We start from the raw sequence: 15,291 nt of genomic DNA, 5'->3' as shown, positions 1-15,291 counted from the left end.
TAACCAAGCTGTGAATGCTGGTAAAGACTTATGACCCTGGTGGAGAGGGGCCAGTTTTGTAATTTCATATAAAAGTGTCCTGAAATCTGCTATCTTTGGCATGCACACAAGATTTTTACAATGTGGCCTGAGCCTTTCCAAGCTGAACCTCTCTAAGGTCATCTGGAGCTGCTCCCTTATCGTATGCTCTGACCTCCAGTTAAACTAACCCTCAATTCTTCCCCGCCATGTCTTCTATTTCTCACACTGTTTTTATATTTCTTTTCTCCAATGAAAGAGTAATTTCTTGAGAGCAGAGATTTTGCCTTAATCATCTCTGATGCCTAGGCTGGTGTCCTGCCTAACAGGTGATTCTTAATAAACATTCTGAAGATAAACAAATGAACATATATGAATACCATCATACTCTGACAATAATGACAATAATAATAAAATAACAATAACAATGGCAGCAACACACATTGGATCCTTAGTTTTTCAGACACTGCTATAAGTATTTGTAATATTAGTTCATTTAATCATTATCACATTACATAGGCACTATGCTTTTTACAAACTGAGCCACAGGTATGATGAGTTACTTGCCCAAGTTCAAATAGATAATAAGAAGAAAAAAAAGAAGAATCTGAACCCTCTGGGTTTATCATTCTCACAGCCCATTTTTTTAATCAATGTATTAATGTACTACATTGCCTCCCATGAAGGAGCAAAATTCTAGACAAGTAGAAATCTATGGATTTGAAGAGTACAAGGAGACTAATATTCTAGCCTAAATGTAGGCCCAGTTTGCTGAGTACCTGGGGCAAATTATTTTAATTTCAGTGTACTTTGTAGAAATAAAGAAGGAAGTAAGAAGCCTCCTTAGTTCCCCTCAGAAGGAATCCAAGATTCCCTTCTCAAGGTCTTTTGGTTTGGCCATGCTCAGTCAATGTAGACACCTGTGTAGCAAGGGCTGGCAGAGAGGGGGCCCACAAAATGTAGCAAGACATCAGAGCACAGATCTCTTCTTCCAACACAGCAACAGCATCATCACTGCAGCTAACAACCAAAATAGCCCAAAACCTTCAGACCAGGCAAAGGCCAACCCAACATGTATCTGGAGGAAATGTCATCTAAAACCCAAGAGCCTGGGACCCAATGCCACTATCTTACTTCAGAAGCAGGATCATGTTTAAACACAGAACTCCCAGGATAGAATGAATAACCCAAGTTAAATCTTTTCCTCATGGGAGTTGAGAAAGGGCCAAAAAGGAAAAGCAGGCAAAAATGATAAATTGTGCTCAATTTTAATAAATACTCAATTTTGCTTAGAGCCTTTAAGGCGGAAACCATCTGTGTGCCTCTGAGGAAGGGGCTGGTACAGAAAGCAGAACCCAATCTCCCAGGTAAGCCAGCATGACTTGAGGTCCGGGCCCATTGTGGAGGGTGCTACTTCTCTTTACTTCCCTCCTGATGTCTATCAGCCAGACAGGATCCGCTCTGACTTGTGTTTTCAGCAAAATGTTGACTGATTTCTGCTGAATCGTTCCCACCTTCTCTTGCCCTGGTCTCAGCAGCCAAGAGGAATAAGAGAGAACACTGTGCCAGGCGCTGTGCCCTTGTATATATGCCTCTGCTGGCCTTGTGAACTCCATCTGCGGCATCCCAGTCAGATAGACACCTTTTCTGGATGCAGAGAGAAAACCTACACGCAGCTTCAGAAAGAGTAACCAAACAGAAACTAATCAAACTTACCCATCTTGGGAAAAGGCCCCAGGGTATCACCCCCACCCACCCTCCTTCCCCACCCCTAGGTCTTCTCCTCCTTCCGTGGCCCCACAAATAAATAACATGAGACTTATCCTTAAGCACCTGTGGTGCCTGGGTGAACTGTTAATTATGAAATTTGGATATACCATCTGGGTTAACATTTGGCTGAGGACAGCTGAAGCTCTCAGTGCTTCTGAGAAAAACTATGAATATTTCTTCTATTAATTACTATACTAGTTTCCCCAGCTGGCATTTCCTTGTCTGTCCTCTCTGCCTATTCAAATCCGAGCACTCCTCCACTGTCCCACCAAGCCCTTCCTTCCCCAGTATGCTTGCTCTGACTTCCCAGTTGCGGTTTCAATCAGCATCCAGAAGTTTATCCCTTGGATGTCATTGACATGTTTCATGTGTATTAGTTCAGACTGGTGAATGCTGTGGCCATGCAGCCCATCATCATGTTCATTTTTACCTCTCATCATGGACAGCACACAGAATATTCCTTTCGCACTGAATTTCACATATAATTCAGAGCATTAACCCCATTGAATTATCAACCTCTTAATGGCAGGAGCTCTAACTTGTTACTCTTTGCAAGAGTCCCTGCACCAACCAAACTGGCTGCCCTTCTAGTAGATACTCAACCATTTGAAAAACGAAAAGACCTGCATAAATATTCCAAAGACCCAACAGGTGTTTTTCAGCTATATTATGCAATGTTGTAGCTGGAAAGACCTTTAAAATCATCTAGTCAAGCTTTTATCTTTACAGAAAAGGAAACTGAGGTCTGAGGAATCTAGGTGCCCAGGAGTGGCAAGACAATACCAGATGTTTCTATCATGAGACGTACAAATGAGGTCTTCCTTTTCTCGACTTTGTATTCTGTCTGAGCAAAAGCATACCCACACCTTGGTTCTTTTGCTATACTCAGGCATGTTATTCTTGGCTTGCTGATCCCAAGTACCCTCCCTTGACCAGCTAATCACAATTACACACACATAGACTTAACCACAGGTTATTGGATCCTTTGAATGCCCTCTCGTGATTATGGTTTTCCTCCAGAATCTATAACCAGAATGTCTTCCCAAGACCCAAGGGCATCTTTTCAAAAATTACCCCAAAGTTGGGCTTGGTTGTATATTTGTTTCTACCAAACTGTAATTGTTCCTTTGGTCTTTGATTTTCTCAGACATCATTATGCTGTTACCAGTACACTTCTAGCCTGAAGAGCTGGTCACACAGCTCTCCTCAGAACAGCTGCCAAGTGTGCCAGCGATGCCATTTCCTAGGCTGAGAAGAGCAGGGTAACATTTCTCTCTTTCAGGAACCAGAACTGCTTTTGTTTTTTTTGTTTTGTTTTGTTTTGTTTTGTTTTGTTTTTTTCCTTTGGGTTTTGGGGTTTGTTTTTTTTTTTTTAAGCTTGAGGTATAAGGCTTTCATCATATTTACATGAGCACTAAAACCAGACCCCTCCAGCCAGAATGCTATCACGTTCTCAGGACCCACCATTTCCCTCGCTGCCCCATGAGTCAGAATCAGAGATTCAGTGGAAGCTGTCTGTGTGAGTGCCTGGTGGGTTCACCCTGACATGCCAAATATTTGGTGGGGTGGGAATTTAGCCTCTTGCTTTCTGAGGCTCTGCTTTCAGGTGTGAGATGTTTCTGAGCTTTGACCTACAAACTATGCATAAACTATAACTGCTCTCTAAAAGTATTGTTTGAGTCTTCCATCAACTCTGAGCAAAATGCCAACAGGAATGACTAGAGGCATTCTCAAGAAAGAGGCAACAATGGCACATGCCTTCCCAAACATTTCTAATGATCTAAGCTTTCTGACAGGACTGGTTTTTGGCAAAATTGTAATGTTCACCCTTCCTGTGGTAAGCATCCCCTTACTGTGACAGGGGCTCCCTCCACTCCAGATCCTCAGGGGAGTGATCCCATGGACGTCTGTAGTTTCTCTATGTGCTATTTACCATAATGCTTTCCTCTGAGAAGGACCCCTAACATTGAACATGTCTGCCCCTTCCTCACTCTCTAAATCAAGTTCCAGCTGTGTCATTCCCTGAATGCCCTGATTTCTGATTAAAAAAAAAAAAAAATAACCACACAAGTTACGTAATTTTGAGTTTCCCAAGGCTCTCTGCATCCCATTTCCATCATTTATAAAAAAGAGGGTGGGCTAAATTGTCCCAGAGCCTCTTTCTGCTCTATGGGACTCTATCATTGAGCTAAGGCAAGGGGCGGTGGTTGAGGAGCTGATTAATAAGACTCCCACACTATACTTGCTCTGGGTGCACTTTGTGGTAAGTGCCTTCTAGAAATGATATCTTTCAGTGAGGGCAAGTTCAGGTCCTGTGACAGATCAATGACAGAGATATTGCTGACCAGACAGACTTTTTGGCATCATTTTCAGAGACACCATGACATGACAGAAACAGCCTGGATTTGATGTCACGAAAATCCAGACCTGAATGCAACTCAAACACTTACAAATAGAGTGACCTTGGGCAATTTACCACAGCTCACCAAAAGTCAATTTGCTTAACTATAAAATATCATAATACTTTTCTCAAAGAGGTGTTACTGCTGTTGCTAATTGTAATGAAGAATAAAAGAAGAAAATGTAGAAAGCCTGTAAACAATACCTGGCAATTGGAACATATTCTGTAAACATTAATTCTTTTTTCATTGCTACTCAATCCAAATTTACTCTGCATATGCACAAACTCCAAATTACTTGTTTTGGCTAATCCAAACTATGAATCTTTTTATTGTCTAGAATGAGGTATGAATTATTAATGTAGTAAAAATAATACCACCTGACTGATGAGAAAAAGCTAACTAAAAGTGACATATAAGAGACATCACTCAATCCTTCCATGGTTATTTATTCTGTGTTATTTCAGAGGTCTGGTTCCAAATTTTCACTGCGCCAGGAGGCCAGATTAGCTGGCCTGACCCAAGAATGTGCTCAATTTGCAACTATCTAAACACATGCAACTCAAAAATGTCCTCTTCCTTAATTCTAATTGGGGGGGGGGGGAACCCCAACATACAAAGCAAGTTTTCTTAAGCATGGATATAATGTCTGTCTCCCCCAGCTAGCATCAAACCAATGCCTAGAAGATAAATATTGCCTCATTTTTTCAGGAAGAGGTCCAAAACCACCTTCATCCTCCTTCTCCTGCAGGCATTTCACTTTCTCATTATCTTTCTTATAGGGAAACTGGAGTGCACAGTCCAGTGAGTCATCACTTGATCAAATATGGCCCCAGCTGTGAGGAAGCTGAGGAGAGAATTCTCAGCATAACATGGCTATGCTACATGGGCTTAAAAGGCCCAGCTACTTTGGGATCTGGGGTTGCAGGCCCTCAAACCCACAGCAGTAAACTTTAGGAAAAATGACCATGTTGCTCTATCATCAGAACAGAGGAGAAGTCTGCCAGAACCAGCTATATGGGCAGAATCATTCTGTTGCTCTCAGAAGTCAAGTTGCAAGCACACTGGGACACGGCCTTGGGAGTAAGCCATGCTGTCTTAGGTACCTTCTCCCTTAGTCTCATGCACCTCATGCTTGTCCCCACACACCTCAGAGTCTCCTTTCTCACTGACCTCTTTCCTCCATTTATCTCCAAACTTCAATTCCCTAATACTTCTAAGATAGATGGAAGAAAAAAAAAATCTGGACATTCAAACCAATTTAAATATGAATAGCTAATCCTTATTAACCCAATTAGTAGAATTTAAGACAGTGGGACAAAGTAAAGATTTAGTGTTGGTGAGATATTCTGGGACAACAGTCTCCTTCCTTGGTGGCTTTAATCCACGTATGTCAATAGCCAGCTTCACTGACAAATACTCAGAGTCAAAACTCCCTGAAATTCTTTTGGGGTGAATGCAGATCAGAAGTGGATGGGTTACAATTAAAAGAACTCTGATCTCAAATAGTAGTATGGTAAACTTGAAGGGCTACATGATAATACCAACTTCAGAAGATGTTTTTGTTGTTGTTTTGTTGTTGTTGTTTTGTTGTTGTGGTGGTGGTGGTGGTTGTGTTGTTTTAGGATGCCATGAAGCCTGGGAGAAGAAAAAAAAAAAACCTCAGTGGTAGAGTGGCCACAATCTTGTCAGAAGTTTGAACATTTCTGAGAGTTGAAGAATCCAGAAAAAATGGTTGCATCCAAGTTCACAGGGGCATATGCCCTAAGTTTTTACATAAGTGGCAATCCTTAAGACTGACATTAACAAAATACCCAGACCTCCTTTTCTGAGATAGGAAATAAGGAAGGCTATCTGAAATGGAAGTAACTGAAGCTCAAACTTATGTGTGTGTGTGTCTTTGTATATACTTACATGTGTGTATATATTTATATGTATACATATGCATATGTGTATATATGGCACATAAATGTATTTATATGTACATGCACATATATGTACAATACATAAGTATATGTGTCCATATGTGTGTATATACCTGTGTGTATATTGTATGCATATTTAAGTATGTGTATATATATAGTATATACATATGTATATATAAGTACATGTGTATATATGTATGTGTATATGTATTTAGATAGATATAAACATAGATGAACAGATATATGACATGACTGACAAAAAATTCAATAGCAACCCTTAAACAGGAATTCCATTCTGAAGTAATTCTGCCTCAGCTAGGATCAAACCTTAGCTACCACTTTGAAATTCTTCAAATTTCAAAGAATCTGTTCTCCATTTCCTAGTTTTATAAGGATGTATTCTGAAGCCTTGTTGATACATCCTTGTGCAGCTCTGACTCACTGTTCTTTCGGGCTGTTCAGAATAATTTGATTACTGGAATGCATGCGATAAGGTCAGCTGCCTCTTTCACCCTTACCCCAAAGGTATTTGCACTTAACAGGTGAAGGCTAATGTTTTGTTTGTTTTGTTTTGTTTCTTCAGGATGGTAGATTGACCATAGTAGAATATACAACTGTGCCTCCTTCCTCTTCAGGGCTGCTATTAAATAGTTAAATTGATGATAAAAGATAAAAGTTTTCTTTAAAAGTGAATAAATCCCTAACAGTGGAAAAAAATAGAGACTCCAAAATTTCCTTGAAGATGGGCAGTACATGGAAGCAGTGTTTTGCAGAAACACAAGAGGAAGCAACAGTGTAGAATAAATGCCGAAAGAGGTTCTAGCAGAGTGGCTTCTTCAGGGTTTTAGGAAAAGTTGTTTTGATCCTATTGCCCTTTATTTCTTCCAACTATCAATAATCTGTAATAGGAACATAAAAACATCTTTTGGGGCAGCTGAGTGGCTCAGCTGGTAACGCGTCTTCCTTCAGCTCTGGCCATGATTCCGGAGTCCTGGGATTCCAGGGTCCTGGGATCAACCTGAATGAGTCTCCCTGCTCAGCAGAGAGTCTGCTTCTCCCTTCCCTCGGCTCCTCCCCCCACTCATGCTGTCTCTCCCTCTTTCTCTACCTCACTCTCTCTCTCTCAAATAAAAAACACAATCTTTTTTAAAAAAAAAAAAAGGAAAATAAAGACATCTTTTATACAAAAAAAAAGAGTTTACCTCTTGCATACCCTTTTTGTGGAAGTAACTTGAAGATAGATACACTCCAACAAAGTAAGTATGAAATCCAAGAAAGAAAAAGCCTTGAGCTATAACCATCTCTGGGAATGACTCAAAGTCCAATAAAAATGAATCAGAGGTTGACAGCACCAGAGACAATACATAAAGCAATTGCTCCAAATTAGAACAGACACTCAGTGGGCTCCACGGTTAACTTTATAAGCAAGAGAAAGGAACAAATCCCATTCGATAGATACAATGAGCATGAAACTGTAAGATCATAATAATATGGTGCAGGAGGCTACATCTCTTCTTCTAGTAATTAGAAACGGCAGGAAAAGAAAATTTGCTTGAAAAAGCTATGGTCTAAATACGAGACAAACTTAATGGTGACACAAATGGAGTATTTCAAAGAGTTTAAATAGAAGGAATTCCTTTGACCCTGATCTGGAAAAGGGGCATAAAGAGGAAAGGAGGACATGATGTTTAAAGTATAATGAATAGTACTTAAATAAGCCTAATAATGTAAAGGCAGTTGTAATCGACTTCAAATTTGAAAAGGTACACACAGATTAAGTAGAGATCTCTGGGATAAAACTCTTTTTTTATAGAAGGATCAATGCAAGCAACTGTCACCCAATAAAGAGATATTTTCCCCTTGATCACCAGACATTCCCCCATATTGATTGCTACTTATTTTTTTTTTTAAGATCTTATTTATTTGACAGAGAGAGACAGCAAGAGAGGGAACACAAGTTGGGGGGAAGGGGAGGTCTGGAGAAAGAGAAGCAGGCTGAGCAGGGAACCTCATGTAGGGCTCAATCCCAGGACTCTGGGATCATGACCTGAGCCAAAGGCAGGCGCTTAACCGACTGAGCCACCCAGGCATATAAATGCTCACTAGTTCTATCAAGGTATGAAGTGAGGCAAGAAGCCAGTTGTCTCTTCTTACCCCTCATCATCATCTGTCATCAGCTACCTCCCATTACCCTCCTGACAGTTAAAAGGAAGGAAAGAAGGAAGGAAGGAGAGAGACAGAAAGGGATAGGAAAGGGAAAGGGAAGGCAAGGCGGAAGGAAGGAAGCAAGCTTCTTGATTTCTGAGAGCCTTCCATAAATGCTCAGGATAAAGCAGGTACACTGCTGAACACCCTGGGGTCAAGCAAAGTATGGAAGAGGTGACACTGGGAGACACTGACAAAAGAGTAAAAATCCAGGCAGATCCTGTTGGCCGGGCTCCACTTTGCACCCCACAATGCAGCCCTTCTGGGCCAGCGGGGGCTCTGGAGTTTGCTGTGGAGCTGCCTTTTGTCAACGTCTATGAAGTGTTAGAGTCACAGTACCTTCCAAACACTGACTGCTCTTTGGACTTAGAAATTCCGCCTTTCAAAATGTTCCTCACGATCGTTTCCCATCATGTCTATCTTGTTATGATTAGGTTGAAAGGAAAAGAATTTTCCCCTGGTCAGTCTCTCCCTCGGTGGGTGTACGTTTTAGTAAAAATTCTGAACTTTTCCCTTTAGTGAGGGTCTTTTAAAAATCATCTTGTTATTATTTTCCTTTTTTCTTTAAATGCCATGGCCAAGAATTTCTTCCTGGCAGTTTATTGTGGAAAACTCAGATCATCAGTCCACTTAATGTCACGTCACTGTACTGTCTGTGCCAACTCAGTATGAACACAGCATGCTGGAGACAACCTGGCCAGCAGAGTACACACTCCTTCACAGCCAGAGAGCACGTGCAGGACTTAGCAAAGCAGAAGCACTTTTCCCATTAACAAGGAGGGAATTCCTAAGCTTAAGTCCCAAAAAGAACAAATAGGGCTCAACCATGAAGCTGAGGTCCGAAAATAAATTACTCATATTTGTTTACACAAATAATACAAAGACTCCAGGATCTTACCACCTGCCTACAAAACTATCCCACATTAACATACCCAGCTTCTCTTAATTTTCATAGCCATTGCCATTTCCTCTGCCACCTTTTAGTAGCCCCTTCCCACCACTGCCACCAGTATCTCTGGAAGCTTCTGGGAATATCTCCTAGAACTCAGTTTCTTCAGGCCAACACTCTAGACCACTGAGCTTTTTCAGGGTATTGTCTACACCTGACCATCATGCAGGGTCAGCCTTCACTGCATGCCCTATCATGGCTGCTCTATTTCAGACCTCTGACCCTCTTTTGGGATGCTGCTGACCCTCTTTCCCCTGCTGATGTTGATTCTTGGCGGGGCCACCAAGTGCAGCCATGAAAGTATATGCACCTTGCAGTCTATGTGAAGGATAATGCTTGAAACTGTGCAGTGTACAACCTGCTCTACCATACATGATAATCCTGGTACTAATCCAAACACTCAGTTCTCTCCTCTTACTACTTGGAGAAAAACCACTTTCCACTCTTTAACTCCCACTTCACAATATTCATGCACTGTTGGCAGAACCCAGAATGAGAACTAGTTTATATATATAAAATTTAAATAAAGGAGGTATAAGGGACAGTCATGTGGCCAGAGGGACTGGGACAGAGTTGATTCAGGTAACAGTCATATACTACACCCAGATAGGCTTCTCTTCTCTCTGTCTTCTCCATACCCTGCTGCTGAATCTAGTTTGGTATGCTGTGTTTTGCCCTGCAGTTCTTTCTGGTATGTCTGCATATCTCTGGACTCAGTAACTGATCCTACCCATGGTCTTTTCTCAGAAGTCTCTTGGGTCTTTAGACAACAAATGAAGCCTTGTTGAGGGCAAGGTCACCAGCCCCCCAGAGTCTACCCTCCCCTTAGGCTTAGGTGGGACACCCTGTTACATGAGCACGGAGACTTACCAGAATTATAGAAATCTTCTTCTATGTCAAGGGCTGGACACATGATTAAAGCCAAACCAAGCAGACACCTCATTTGCAAAACAGGATTTTGATCTTAGGCAGCATGAGGCAAGAACATAAGAAAATGGTCAGTGTTCATCTCTCTTGCTTTAGTTGCCAGACAATCCTGCTCAGTGTGTCCTGCCGAGGCTACCCTGACTTCTCTTACTGAAGCTTAGTTCTCTGGTGTATGTTTAAGCAACAGTTGACAGAATTTTTTGAGGGCTGTGGGAATCAGTGGGAGTCAGCTGGGTAATAGAGTAGAGCATTAATACTCTTGTGTGACTCGTGGAGGGTCGAGAGATGCTACCTTCCTGACCTATGAATGAAAGGCTATTTGCAAATTCTCAGAAAAACTGTAAAGGATGAACCAAGTACATTCTCATCATTGTTAGAAAGTATGAATGCTTAGAGAACACTTCTAAATAGAATCCTCACTATCAAGTGCTGGATTCGTTCACAAAAATAAATTTAAGAATATGGGAGGAACAAGAACACCCCATCAGTGATAACAGCCAGTGGTGCTGATCCTTCTATCCTTTGGGGAAACCACAGTGCAAACAAGAAGGCGTTTTGTGCATTATTTGGTGTGGTATCGATCTTTAAGGGCACAAGAAGGTCACTGACTTGTTAGCTCTTCAAAGATTTATATACGTGAACTTTAGATATACATTGTGACAACACTACAAATTTTATTTTTAAAAACTTTTTATATTCCTTCTCACATCTTCACATATAACTTAAGAAAATAAATGGGTGGTGGGGAGCATTTGGGTGGCTCAGTCAATTAAGCAGCTGGCTCTTGATTTCAGCTCAGGCCCTGATCTCAAAGTCATGGGATCAAGCCCCACGATGGGCTCATTGCTCAGCAAAGAGACTGGAATTCTCTCTCTCCTTCTCCTTCTGCCCGGCCCTTGCTCTCTCTCTCTCTCTAAAATAAATAAATTCACCTAGCTGGCTCAGTCGGAGGAGTGTGCAACTCTTGATCTCAGGGTTGTAGTTCAAGCCCATGTTGAGTGTAGAGAGCACTTAAATAAATAAATAATTCAAAAAAGAAAAAAAAACAAAAACAAAATAAACCCATCAATCTAGTGTCAAATGCAAGTTTTAGCAACATGCTAAATTCAAGTAGCTCCATCAGAAAATATGTGATTGAGTTTATCTCCAGAACAGAGAAAAATCTCCAAAATTTGAAAATAAAATGAAGTACCAAATTTGCCCATCAGTTTCCAATTTCAATGTGATAGGTTATCAAAAACCACAAAAGAGCTTTAGAGGTAAACAGAAGGTAAAAAAAGGCCTACCCATGCAGAAAATTTCTTCTAAAGAGTAAAGACAGGAAAAAGAAACTACTGTGATGCTGTTTTTCTACAACACAAATATTTGATGAAGGCTATTTCTTAAGAACTAGACTTTCTAGATTTTACCTGGAAACTCCCCAGATCCTGCAAATCCCTGCAAATTCAAGGTGGGGGGGTGCCCTAATTTTCTCTCTCTCATTTAGCATGCACCACCTAGGTGAGACAGAGAGCTCTGTAAATTGCTCACTGTTTTTATTTTACCCCTGCTGGGCTCCTTGAGAGCCTTTCTGGGTTTGTTATACTCTGAAATATGGAGCATTAATGACCTTTTAGAAAGTGCCAACACATGTCAGGAGGTGGCTACTTGCTCTGCTTGCCATAAAAAAAGGGTGTTAATAGGCTCCAAAGGGGGCCCTCAGTAAGGAAAAAAGTACTTCAAATCTTTATTAACTGACTGCTATCTTGTAGGGGGATCCAAAGTGGTGAGCCCTAATTTAGAAAAAGGCTACACTCAAGAACAAGGGAAAGAAGGCACTAATGGAGTCCTTTTACAATTCGCATTAGACGTGTGACCTTGTAAAACCTGATTAACTATTGTGTTTTCATCTCCCCCTGTTGACAATTGGTTTGTTAAGTAGCTTCTCTTAGTAGCAAAATGAGTGTCACAGAGAGGGTGCTGCTGGAAGCCAGCCTTGTCAATGTCCAGGATGCAGCGGATACTTCTCAGCTGATTTTAGGTCCTAAAATTATTTGAAAATAAAAACCAAAATCAGAAGATAGGCCTTGTAATAGTCCCATCCCTGCCATTTCCATGACCATCATACAAGAACTTTTAGAGAGCATTTTGATGACAAAGGTAATGAGATACTGGATTTTTTTTTTTTTTTTTTTGCCTTTCTACCTTTCAGAATAGTATTGCAGATGATGTCTGACTTGATTAACAATTAACTCCAAATGGCTAAGCTACCACATTAGTATAGCAACAAGAGAGCTGAGCTGGCCAGCCACTACTTCTGCACATAACTGTTTGGGAAATCACATATCAGACAACAGAGCCAGCCAGGTCTTTCCAACAGGTGCCTTCACGCGGGGATAACTAAGGGAGAAATATGCAGCACAAACTCCTCCCAATCTTCTCTTCACCCCATCCCCCCAATTCAGCTATTGATACACTTAATATTGAACTAAGATTTTTCACTAACATTCTAAATGTTGACTTGGAAGTTGTTTCACTACTTGATTCCAGTCTGGACCAGAACCTAAAGCAGTAAAATCCCCTGGGAAAAGCCAGTCTCCTGCTATGTCTGGTTGAGACCAGACGCAGGAATACTCAATATCTTGCCAAAGAACCTGTTCTCACGACATCTGTAACCCAACTGTGTACTGCCAAGGTCCAGAAGAGTTCTGGACCCAATTATGTGAAGGGAACTGCTACTCCCAACTGTCCCATGAGTAAATTATGACAAGTTAAAGTCACATGGGCATGTGGCCCCTGTCCTAGATGCCAAATTTTGCACACAGGTGAGATGAGGACAAAATGGACATTAAGGCCCCCTTGAAGGGGAAAAGGAATCACAGAGGGTCTCATGCAAGTTAGAAGCAAGGGGAGATGTACTACCTAAACTGACCTGGTGGTGCCAACAGGGAGGGAGGTATTCTGTCTTGCTGCTCTAAGCTGATGGAACATTTAACTTCATTTTGGTACTGGCTTAGGGAAGGAAGGGGGAAAAGGAGGCAGAACATGCTGGGTGACCAAGAACAGATTACTCAGTCTCTCTGAACCTTTTAGTTTCTGGGAAAGCAAAATTTGTGAAAAGCTAACACTAAATAAAGTACGTGAAATAGCACAATGTCAGGCACACAGTGTAAGGTCAATAAGTAGCCACTGCTTCTCATGGCAATAATATTACCATGGTAGACAGAATAATGGCTCCCCCAAAAGATACCCATGTTCTAAACTGTGGAATCTGTGGATGTCATCTTATCAATGGCAAAAGGACTCTGCAGATGTGATTAAGGATTTTAAGATGGGGAGATGATCCTGGATTATCCATGCAGACCCTAACTGAGACCACAAGAAAAATATGGAGGAAAATATGACACAGACAGAAGAGAAGAAGGCAGTGAGATAACAGAAGCAGAGACTAGAGTGATATGACCATGAGTCAAAGCAATCCAGAAGCCACTGGAAGCCAGAAGAAGGAATGGGTTTTTCCTTAGAGCCTGCAGAGGCAATGCAAACCTGTTGACACCTTGATTTTGGCTCAGTAATACAGATTTCAGACTTTGGGCATCCAAAACTGTGACCGAAAAAAAAAAAAAAAACTGATGCTTTAAGCCACTAAACCTGTGATAATTTGTTACAGCAGCCATAGGAAACAAATACAATTATGCTGGAATATTTTCAGGGTTTTCATCAATGCCACCATCCAACTAAACAGAGGGTGAGGAGGTATACGAAGTAATTGGCTCAACCAGATATGTGAGATTTGGAGGAATAGGGGTTAGCTCCAAAGACTAATTTGACGAATTCCTATTCAAGGACCCCTATCAACAGTTATCAACTACAAGTCCTGACAGCTCCCTGCAAATTCCAAGTTTCAAAAGATAACCGATCATTTGCAAAGAATTCAGAGAGGAATCTTAATACTTATCCAGCTAGCATCTCAGTTTTATGTATTAAAACATTCATCCAACAAATATCTACTATTCACATTACATTCTGCAGATGAAAAGCAAACTAGGACCAAGTATCTGAATCAAGGAATACCCAATCAGATAGCTTAGCTAACCACTAGCTATTCTGGTAGAAATGACAAGTTGTTCTCCAATATCCATTTTCTTCTTTTTATATGGTAATAAAATCTTCAGCTGGACACACAGCCATTCAGATAAAAAAAAGAAAGGAAGGAAGAAAGGAAGGAAGGAAGAAAGAAAGAAACAAACAAACAAACAAACTAGACTCTTTACTCCCTTACAGCTAGGTGACCATGATACTCAGATACTATAAGCTATGAGCTGAGGCACCGTGTGCAACCTCCACTTCATGCCCATCAGAGGTAGGGAATGCAGTCCCTTCATCTCCTTCTTCTGTCCCTGTGACTTTATATGAACATATTTGTGAGAGACAGTAACAAAGCAGGCAAGAGTAACAAGCACGTAACAGATAGAAGATGTCTAGCTCTGGGTAACCTTAAAGCTTTTCTGGACTATTTATCTTCAGTAGACGGGGGGGGGCGGGGGCTTGCTTTCAATATTTTACCTATTTAGAGAGAAAGCGAGCAGGGGTGGAGGGAAGAGGCAGAGAGAGAGAACTCCAAGTAGACTCCAGTGAGTACAGAGCCCAACACAAGGTTCAATTCCATGACCCTGAGATCACGACCCGAGCCCAAAATAAGAGTCGGACACTTAATCAACTGAGTCACCCAGGCATCCCAAAACAAGTTTTATCTTGCTTAAAACATTATTATTTTGGTTGTTTTACAGCAACCAAATCTAGATCCAAATGAAAAGAACTGTAAGTTCTTGATGATTCAAACTAACATCTGCTATCTGTACAGACAGGTGTACAACAAAATAAATGGGCCTACCTGTGAATTAATAATGCCAAAGTGGAGGTAACTTTATTGTAATTACAATTATAAAATTGCATTTTAGTTGCTTGGACCGGACTGGTTGGAACACAGAGAGAGAAACATGAGTAAGAGAGTGCTAGACAGTCCTAAGAAGAACAGAAACCCAAATTTGTGAGCAAAAGCACATAGTTGATGATTCACCTTGTGCTCCCAAAGGACATGTGGTAGAATAATCACAAT

This window comes from Mustela erminea, chromosome 4 (genome assembly GCF_009829155.1).
Source record: "Mustela erminea isolate mMusErm1 chromosome 4, mMusErm1.Pri, whole genome shotgun sequence".
Classification (NCBI taxonomy): Eukaryota; Metazoa; Chordata; class Mammalia; order Carnivora; family Mustelidae; genus Mustela; species Mustela erminea.
The sequence above is the reverse complement of the archived record's forward strand: the minus strand, read 5'-3'. Positions refer to the sequence as shown.